We start from the raw sequence: 11,540 nt of genomic DNA on the forward strand, positions 1-11,540 counted from the left end.
CTGCTTTGAAAAAGTAAGAGTATACTTTTTTACCCCTGTCTGTCAGTCCGTCCCTCCTTTGGTTCCATGAATATTTTTCGTCACAATTTTCTCACAACATTCGTCCGTCAGTTCGTCCCTCCTTTGGTTCCATGAATATTTTTCGTCACAATTTTCTCACAACATTCGTCCGTCAGTCCGTCCCTCCTTTGGTCCCATGAATATTTTTCGTCACAATTTTCTCACAATCTACATGACAAGGATTTCTGAAATTTTGTCAGCTATACCATGTGATGGATTTTCAGATACATCACTCAACAACTTCTGTTTAATGGACACTTACATCATTTTACACATGACACCTAAATTGAAAATTTTGTCACAATTTTCGCTGGAACTACATTACAAGGAATTCTGAAACTTGGTTTCATGGTTTATATCAGTCAGCCAAACTGTGTGATGTATTTTCAGATTTATCACTCATTAACTTCCTGTTTACTGTCAAGTATTTGGGCAGGGGAATCATCAGCAAGCATTAGATCACAGTTTCATTTGTTGTGTTGTTTTTTTAATCGTTCCTGTTTAGTGTGAGTCAAGGCTCTGTGTTTAAGGGTGTACATTGACCTATAATGGTTTACTTTTTACAAATTGAGAGATGGATGGAGAGTTTTCTCATTGCCACTCATACCATACTTTCCTATATCTATAATAATGCTTATAAGCCAATATATAATCACAACCATATTGTCGGTTATTAGCTGATTGCCGCCATTTCTTATCTACTGAAACACTTCCATACTAGAGGTAGTAAATAAAATGACATGATATTCATGCACATATATCATGCCTTTGAAATAACCTTGTGACTCAAACTTTGGAGAGTCAAAATATAAAAATATATATGAGAGAATATAACTAAAAAAAAACAAAACTCCAAAGGGCTTTTGTGGTGGAATTGTTATTGTATCTAATGTATTCTCTAGCTTGTCAACACTGAGGTGTTGAGTTCAAACCTTGCATTATATGGTTCTTCAACTTAAATCTGTATTGCCAGTTTCTGGCCAAAGGTCATTGTTTCTCTCAAATGCTCTCCTTCTTCCTCCACCAATAAAAACTGGCTGTCAGAAAGAAGCTTATTAATAGTTTTTTTTTTTTAAAAAGTGGCAGTAAACACCAACAGTCAACCTATCACTCTTTAATAAGATATTAAAACAAATTGCATTTCGGATTGTGAACCTAGTGTAAGTGTAATTATGTCCATGTTATGAGCTCAAATGTTTTTTTTAGTGAATTATCTTCTTAAAAATTCAGCTTCATCTGGCCACTGAAACGTATTTGATACATTACTTGGTACACTGTCCAATTACATTGACCTGCAATCCACATAATATCCTATCAAAAAACACCATTCAGTTTTTATTGTCTTTTTTCTAGGGTTAGACATAAAAAAAATAGGTCATAAAAAGAAATTATGTTTGGTTGCCCTAACCCTACCTAGTACATAGAAAATAACTATTGTAATACAGGTTTCATAGACTTTGGACAGGCACATACAGAATACAGCAAGGTTAACATATTTGTTGACGCCCACAATCAACATGTGTTTTTAATTTTTTTTGGAAGAGACTTTGCTGGTATTATCAATTCTCTTTTATTTGGAGCCTTTTTAAACTGGGGTGACCATCAATATACTTTCCATTCATGATTCCTTTAGTAATCAGAGATAGATTGGTTTAATAGATAAACGGCAATAAATGTATTTAAGAACCAGGCCGCTAATTTTATAAAACAAGGGATTCTGTGAGTGCGACACATAAGGATGGATTATTTATCAATCATTTGAGACCGGTGTTCATGACTTATATGGCTGCTCTCGTGGACTCGGGGAAGCTAATTCATCTTAAAAGTGCACTTGAGAACTCCTAACCATCTACTGATACTTGCTTTCCTGCTCTCATTGTATTTAGGTATGTCAGACTTGCATCTCGAAATCCCAGGCTTAAAAACACGAAATCCCAAGGTCCCGAATTTAAATAAATTTAAATCCTGTCATCCCGAAACCCCCAACTTTCCTGAATATGAATGTAATATCACTGGATATGAAGCTGGTTAATAAGAAGAGTTAACTTATGATGGGTTTTGAAAGGATACCAAGAAACTACAAAACCATTTTTTTTTATCAATAAATGCTTATTAGCTCACCTGGCCCAAAGGGCCAAGTGAGCTTTTCTCATCACTTTGCGTCCGGCGTCTGTCGTCGTCGTCCGTCGTCGTCGTCCTGCGTCCGGCGTTAACTTTTACAAAAATCTTCTCCTCTGAAACTACTAGGCCAAATTAAACCAAACTTGGCCACAATCATCAGTGGGGTATCTAGTTTAAAAATTGTGTCCGGTGACCCGGTCAACCAACCAAGATGGCCGCCATGGCTAAAAATAGAACATAGGGGTAAAATGCAGTTTTTGGCTTATAACTTAAAAACCAAAGCATTTAGAGCAATTCTGACATGGGGTAAAATTGTTTATCAGGTCAAGATCTATCTGCCCTAAAAATTTCAGATGAATCGAACAACCTGTTGTTGGGTTGCTACCCCTAAATTGGTAATTTTAAGGAAATTTTGCTGTTTTTGGTTATTATCTTGAAAAATATTATAGATAGAGATAAACTGTAAACAGCAATAATGTTCAGCAAAATAAGATTTACAAATAAGTCAACATTACCGAAATGGTCAAATGACCCCTTTAGGAGTTATTGCCCTTTATAGTCAATTTTTAACCATTTTTCGTAAATCTTAGTTATCTTTTACAAAAATCTTCTCCTCTGAAACTACTGCGCCATATTAAACCAAACTTGGCCACAATCATCATTGGGGTATCTAGTTTAAAAATTGTGTCCGTTGACCTGGTCAATCTACCAAGATGGCTGCCATGGCTAAAAATAGAACATGGGATAAAATGCAGTTTTTGGCTTATAACTCAAAAACAAAAGCATTAAGAGCAAAACTGGCATGGGTTAAATTGTTTATCAGGTCAAGATCTATCTGCCCTGAAAATTTCAGACGAATCGATAGTCAATTTTTAACAATTTTCATAAAATTTGTAAATTTTTACTAACACTTTTAACTGAAACTACTGGGCCAATCATTATAGATGGGGATATATGTACGCAGCAAGAATGTTCAGTAAAGTTAGATCTACAAACATATCACCATCACCAAAACACAATTTTGTCACGAATCCATCTGTGTCCTTTGTTGAATATTCACATATACAAATGTACCAAGGTGAGCGACACAGGCTCTTTAGAGCCTCTAGTTTTTATCCTGCATTTGGATAACTTAGGGGGTCTCATTGTCTGTGTGTGTGTTTGGGGGGGGGGGGGGGGTTCTGGTTCTGGATCCTGCTTACTGTTTTGTCAGATTCCTGTTTCCCACTTACACTATACATGAACGTATATAATTCTCATTTTTTGAAGGTATTTTCCCGTGTACCAATAGAATTCATTTCCTGTTTTCACGACACAATAATTTGACTTTCACGTCAGGTCACGCTTACAAAAAATTGGCAATCACGCTCAGACCCCAATGAGATCAATGATTATGAGACCCACAACATAGCCAAAAAATCATATGCTGGTCATGCATGATGCACTAGCTTCTTTTTCCTCCTTGTTTTATAGGTATAAACCCTATAAAAAAGGAAATAATGCGAAACTAGTATGAAAGTTCTTAAGCATCGTACTTGAACATTTATGGCAGTGGCTATTTGACCGGGACCGGCTAAATAGCAAATTTGCTATTTGACCGGCACCGGCAAAATAGCAAATTTGCTATTTAGCCGGCACTGAATAAAACTGTTCATTGATGTGATTAGTAGAGAATAAAAAAACTTAATAATAATTTAAAATAATTTAATCACAATATCAAGCATTAAAAATACAGTACAATCAAAAATAAAATATTGAAGATGTTCATAAATAAATAATTTATAACTTTATAATATTAATTCAAAGCATGAAAACAAATTTGTATATACATTACTAAATATATTTTTTTATGAAATATTTATTAAAAAGATGTCTAAATCTGCATAAAATCTATGGTTTAAATATCCTGCCACGCTATAAAAATAGTGTTATGTAAAACTACGTGCATCATAAAAAAGACAATATTAAAAGTTGTTTGATACGAATTTCAAAGGGACACATGATTTTACATGTGCAATTGTTATAAAACCAATTATTTGCCTTTGGAAGTTGTTTTAGTCTAGCACATGATAATTGTTGCCACTCAAAACAGGAACTACACATTACACTGGCTTCCTTTGAATCTGCATCATGTGTGCATATGTTGCATATGTAGATAGGGTTATTTTTCTTCTCTTTATATACGCTCTTAATAGCTTCCCATGCATTGTTTTGGCAATATTTTTGATTAAATCAATGTTTACAATTGAGTCCAAACAAGAGGCAGTTAAAAGTTCAGGAATTGCTTCAACTTGTTCCTCAGTAATTAAAATAATCTATGTGATGTCCTGACTTTGTTAATCTTCCAACGATCTGAAACTGCTCCAGCAATAAATAAATTTTCGTGAATAACTATTCTTAGTTTGAGTATATGCCAACACGGGAGAAGCATACTTTTTTAATAAATATTTTAGAAAAAAAATATACATGTAGTTAGTAATGTATATACAAATTTGTTTTCATGCTTTGAATTAATATTATAAATTAATAATTACATTAGATGTATGTTTCATTATAATACGTTATTCTGATTGGCTAATTGCACATCACATGTTATTCCGTAAGCAATTGCATGAGACAATAACATTTCATTCATGATGACACGAGGTCCCACAATAAAGTGCACAGGTGAATGTATATATATCTTTATTCTGTCAAACCTTTGCAATAACAATGGTATACAGACACTAAAGGACATCAATAATACAGACATAAATACATAAATTAATACACAGAGTAAAATATGTACACTATTTACAATTATACTGATAGTAGTTAGCCAGGAGGGCACACATGGGAATTTATAAATCTAATGAAAGTGCACAGCTTTCTCAATTTAGATTTTTTATTTAAGTTCATAACATTCTTAAACATTATTATATTTGGACGATTTACATATTTTTTGTCAATACATTTGTTTCTTTTTTCAGACATCTCTGTGCACATCATAATATAATGATACTCATCTCCAAGATCTTTAGAGTTACATAATTTACAAATTCGTTTATCTCTCTGAATATTTGTCCATCTCCCTATCTCAATGGGTAATTTATGGTTGATGGTTCTAAATTTGCATAATGTATAAATATCACGAAATTCTAAAATATCAAAATAGTTCTCAAAGCCAAAAGTATCCTTAAAAATTCGATAATTTAATGTCTTCGAACATGCTTGCACATTTGAAAACCATGTTTGTTGAAACTGATCTTGGAGTGATGTTCTAATTGTATTCTTTAACCAAATGACACTAATACATGTTTGAGATAACCACACAAAAGATAATCCCGTTTCATTAAAAATGGATTCAACATGTTTTAACCAACTAAACTTTAAACACTGGACACTTTTAATTTGCAAAACACTCATTTGCAAATCCGCCGCCGCCTCAAACAAAAGCTACAATATCATGTATATAACCAAAATGTGCGGAATTACATGGGATTCAATTATTTCATTGGTTTTCTACTGTTTCTTTCATATTTATTTTGCAATTTGAATTATAAAAACATGGGATTTTCAATATCCCATGGGACAGGGCAAAATCCCATGGGATTGACCATTATCCCATGGGATTTTGGTTAAATCCCATGGGATTTTTTTTGGTCCCATGGGATAATTGCAGTCCCATGGGATATTTGTTGTCCCATGGGACAAAAAAATCCCATGGGATTTTTATTATCCCATGGGATTTTCAATATCCCATGGGACAAAATAAAATCCTATGGGATTAAAATTATATATATATATATATATATAAATATTAAGTTATGTGTATGTTACAATGAATGCTGTTTGGTAGTAAAATGTTTTAAATGTATACAAGTTTTTTTTAATATATATTTTGTATATATATTTTTTTTTTAATTTTGTCACATACATGTTTTTTATTTGTTTATATGACAATAAAGATTATTCTTATTCTGGAATGTATAATAATATTTACAGTCAAAGAATAAAGTCCTTTCACTGAAACAAAATGATGAAATGTCTAAATAAATGAAAAAATATTGTTTTGGAATCTTTGTCTTGTTTATTCTATTATGAAAAATAGAACTGAAAAAATATTTTATATCCTGACTGAATAGTTTACTCTTTTTATGCGGTAATATTTTCTTTGTTATAGTTTCATTGCAATACTTGTATACACAAACAATTTGAATTATATATACCTTTGTGGTGTACATAATAGTATGCTTATATTTGCAAATTTATAATATAAACACTTTTTGTTAAAGTTTTTGTTTTCTTTATTCACAACTTGCTATGTACAAATATTCTGTCCACTATATAAGAGTGAAGTCAATAAATAATTTCATTCACTAGAATATTCCTATAATTCTTAGACAAAACATTTTTTCAATCTGTTCTTCAAAGATATTCCTCTGTACATCTTTATTGAATGGAGATATTCAAATGAGAAAACAAAGCAAGTTTAGTTGGACAACAACATTCTAATATTTTGTTCATTGGTTCCATCTTTCAATTGATAATTACATTGTTGTATTTATATGATCAAGTTCTTGTGCATCAATGATCGTGATGATATGACTCCTTTTTGTTTATTGTCATCATGTTGAAATTTCCTCTTTCAAATAAATGTAGGAAAAAACACGTTCCATTTCAAATTAATAAAAAAGTCGCACTATGGAGAAAAATATCAGCTTTAAGTTTTCTGTTCAGTATTGATCTGTGAATGATGACCATGAAAATCAAGATGTCTGACCTACAAATACACAAACTCAAAAATTATCAGTGAAGAGATCAATAAAATGGCTATTTTATCATGTTTATGATTATTATGATAAACTTTCATATGAATATTCAAGTACTAAATTACAGAAATCGCTTAACTTTTATAAAAGTTTAGTTAAAGTACAGCTTAATTAAAAATTATAATAAACAAGAATTCGTCCAAAATACATGAATGCCCCACTCGCACTATCATTTTCCATGTTCAATGGACCATGAAATTGGATAAAAAATATAATCAGGCATTAAAATTAGAAAGATAATATCATAAGGAACATGTGTACTAAGTTTCAAGTTGATTGGACTTCACCTTCATCAAAAACTACCTTGACCAAAAACTTTAACCTGAAACATGCACTTTCATTTTCTATATTCAGTGGACCGTGAAATTGGGGTCAAAAGTTTAATTTGGTTTAAAAATTAGAAAGATCATATCATAAGGAGCATGTGTACTTAGTTTCAAGTTGATTGGATTTCAACTTCATCAAAAACTACCTTGACCAAAAACTTTAACCTGAAGCGGGACAGATGGACGAACAGACAGACGAACGAACAGACGGACGAAAGGACGCACAGACCAGAAAACATAATGCCCCTCTACTATTGTAGGTGGGGCATAAAAATAAAGGCCACCGATGAGTTAAAAAAGATATTACATTTCAAATGCCAAAAAATGTAATTTTTGCACCAAAGGGAGATAATTTGGAGCTTTTTGAATGATATATACATTTTAAAAGTCAACTGGGGCCAAACCGAATTGATTGTTTTGAATGATTTGGTGTACCATACAATAAAGTTATAAATAAAATGAGTTATGAACAAAAATATCAAATTTTTTTCTGAAATTGTTATACCCTAGAGCCTCCTTAAACATCATTTGATCTCTATTGGAGAAATGTCTCATTGGAAATCAGACTGCTAAGTGTTTCTTATTTTTATATCAACCCAGCCATATTATACCTGTCCAATATCAGGAGCTTGTACATAGTTCAGTGGTTGATGTTGGTTCATATCCATCATTTTTATTTTTCATAATTTTTTGTTTTTATAAATTAGTCTGGTATATTTGACGTTTGAATTGATGCTCTGTTTCAAATTTGGTTAGTGTTGTCTTTTATAGATTACTATAACATGTATAGGGTATGGGTTTTCTCATTACTTACACATGTTACAGGTCATCAATGGCCTCTAATACTGTAAATTCACAAAGTATTGGGAGTTTTTTATTATTGCGAATAATGCGACTGAGTTGTAAACGCAATAATTAAAACTCGTATTTTGTAATATTTTAACTGAATTAAGCATGACTTTTCTCAAAATTGTAAAAATTAAAATCGCATTCAAGACAAAATCGCAATAATAAATGCACGCAATAATTTCTGAATTAACAGTAAGTAATTACAATGGTTACATCCACTAAATTGAACTCTGATGGATAGTTTTCTCATTCATCATACCACATCTTATTTTAATAAATATTTAATCATTATTCACGGACAAAAGCTTTTATAACAGTGGACTTACCATTTAGGCTTTGTTGACCTCTGTAAATCTTATTTTGTTGATAATATCTTCTGTTTATAGTTTCCCCTTTATCTTTAATGTTCTTGCCCTACACATAAAAGGGTAAACATCATTTAATGACAAAAATAACTACTATATCATAATTAGTAGGCAACTGAAAATTTTGCCTTATTTGTTTATAACATCAACTTACCGTACTCATCATTCTTGCTGTTCAATATCATTAATATTATCATTATTCTATGAATCAGAGGTCACAGTAAAATTAACCTTGGCAGGCAGACATCTTTTTTTATATGATACCTTGTAGTCATTCCAGACAACAACAAGTAGACCTATGCTTAGAAAAACTGATAACATGGATAAAATGACAAAACCAAGAAAACTTATCATTGACCAAAGAACAATAAAATGCGGTCATGGTTTATATATATATGAATCTGCCATTCAGACATGCACAAGGGGCCTTATTGCTTACAGTATCTGTAAAAAAGACCAAAGCACATAAACTAAACATTTTCAAAGTTCCTTATACCCTGCCATTTTGTTATGGATGTGGCTGTTCCAAGTCAGGATCCTATAATTCAGTGATTGTCGTTTGTTTATGTGAAACATATCTGTTTTTTATTTTTTTTTGTACATAAATTAGGTTGTTAGTTTTCAACTTTCAACTTGGCTATCATGTGTAAATTCATACAAGTGTTTGGAAAACAGGAAGTTGTGGAGTGATGAATCTGAAAATGCATCACACAGTATAGCTGACTTATTTATTAAACCCTAACACCAAATTTCAGAAATCCTTCTATTGTAGTTCCTGAGCAAAATGGGACGAAAAATATTCATTGGACGGACTGACTGATGCAAGGATGGATGGACAGACAGGGGTAAAACAGTATACCCCTTTTTTAAAGTGGGGTATAATTTTAATACGGGGGTATAAAAACCCTTGCAAGATGTCAAAACAAAAAGAAGTAACCTAATTCTTACTTGTTAGGGGCTATTTATTTATTGTCGGTTATACATATAACAATACAACATAAGCTCTGTAGAGCTTTTATCCGACATACATACATGACAAGCACAATACATTTGTACATGAAACACAAAGCTCATCAATGAGATAGTAGTCTCAGATAGAGGGAGATGGGGTCAACCAAACTCCCCTATTCAATCTGAATGTAGGACAGAAAGTCACATTTAAAAAGTCACACACTGTCACAGGACAAAAAGTCACAATTTAGTTTTGAAATTATTTTTCTTTGAACAAGAAAACACTATTTTTGTATTTTTCTTGAAGTTTTATACATGAACATGATGTAGCAGCTTTGTAATTAAAATTTGTTAAAAACAAATAAATCAGTGCTTTAGGTTTGTGCACATTACCATTACATTTGCACACAAAAATCATTACGTACAATGTGTGCAGCTTTTGATTACATTTGCACGCATTTTTTTACATGTAAAAATAAAAAAAAGATATGGTATGATTGCCTTTTACAGTTGACTATGCGGTATGGGCTTTACCTCGGCTTTGCTCATTGTTGAAGGCTGTATGGTGACCTATGAATGTTAATGTCTGTGTCATTTTGGTCTCTTGTGGACAGGTGTCTTATTGGCAATCATACCACATCTTTTTTATATTGGCTCATTGTTGAAGGTCATAAAGACCTATAGTTGTTAATGTCTGTGTATTTTGGTCTCTTGTGGACAGTTGTCTCATTGGCAATCATACCACATCTTCTTTTTTATATTATGAACAATTTCCTTAAATTAAAAAAGAATATATGTAATAAAAAGAAGATATTTCAAAATCTTTTTTCATTTACATTCAAACAATTGTCAACAAATTGTTTGTGACTTTTTGTCCTATCAACTTTGTTACTTTATGTCTGAGTCTGACATGTGTCTGACTTTTTGTCCTGTGACTTTTTGTCGGAATGTCCTGTGACTTTCTGTTCGTTTACCTTCCATCTTTTAAAATCAGTGAACTGAATAATTGTTTTTTGCAGAAGTCCGGGGAATGTTAAAAGATCTTAAAAAATCACATGTGCAAATTAAGAGTCAACACTTACACAGGGACTACACAATACTTTTTCAGAATGTCAGCAAAAAAGGATCACTGGTGACAGGGGAGTGTAACCGATCCAGAATCAGATAAGATTTTCCCGGTACGTCTAACCACCGCTCAGGAGGACCTCCTGAGTGCACACATGCAGGGCATACAAAGTGCACTCATGACAGACCCTATATAGTCGTCGCATGTGCACACATGATAGATGTACATATTCGTTATAGATCGTTATACACTTCTCATTTTAGAGTTAAATTTGAAAGTAACGGCCGGGGAACCTCTTAAGATTTTAAAATAATAATGCTACTAAAAATCTATTATTTCCCCCAATTTTCGCACTTTTTTCGCTATAATTATTAAATCTTTAGGCGACTGTGCTTTTAGTGAATATAAATGATGACGAGGGCCTCACGAATAAATATAAATATGAAATATACTGGAACATCGATTAGCATAGATCGAGCTGAAGAGTAAACTTCTACATAAATCTCGAAGTTATTTATGCCGGATAATATAGACTGTGCTTCTGAATAAAGTTGTCAAATACATTATTTTTTGTTTTTTTACTTCTACAAGAAATTTGATTCAAATGCTAATTACGTACCATTTGCTGAGCAGAGAATCATTCTAAGCCAGGAACAGTCTATACTAACTGATAACAGTAAGAATAGAAAGTCTCTGTAAAAAGGCAGTCAAATCCTAACAGAACTGTAACTTAATGATACATGTACATCAAGTTCCAGCACCTCAACAAGCACCCTTGCCTTGAATACTGAGATGGCAAACTGGTGTGTGTCAGTATTTTGATATATAATTTTACAACGATCCTTAAAAAATAACCAAACAAACGTTGAATCAAACGATATGAACCTACGCAGTTTTATCTAAATCTTTGTTAAAATACGATTTTAAATTGTTCAATTCTTTCTTATTCATAATTTTGTCAAAGTCTACTTTTTAAAGTTTTAAATTTTAA

General features: G+C 32.1%; 1 long non-coding RNA gene across 1 annotated transcript; it reads right to left on the minus strand.

Moving 5' to 3' along the window:
• Nucleotides 1-6,596: 6,596 nt before the first annotated feature.
• Nucleotides 6,597-10,684, minus strand: LOC134683930 (uncharacterized). The gene is made up of 3 exons (XR_010101112.1): nucleotides 10,566-10,684; nucleotides 8,494-8,581; nucleotides 6,597-6,943 (listed from the first exon to the last, which is right to left on the minus strand). It is a non-coding gene; the product is annotated as an uncharacterized LOC134683930 (long non-coding RNA).
• Between the last annotated feature and the right edge of the window lie 856 nt (nucleotides 10,685-11,540).

The sequence above is a fragment of the Mytilus trossulus genome, chromosome 9, assembly GCF_036588685.1.
Source record: "Mytilus trossulus isolate FHL-02 chromosome 9, PNRI_Mtr1.1.1.hap1, whole genome shotgun sequence".
In the NCBI taxonomy this organism is placed as follows: domain Eukaryota; kingdom Metazoa; phylum Mollusca; class Bivalvia; order Mytilida; family Mytilidae; genus Mytilus; species Mytilus trossulus.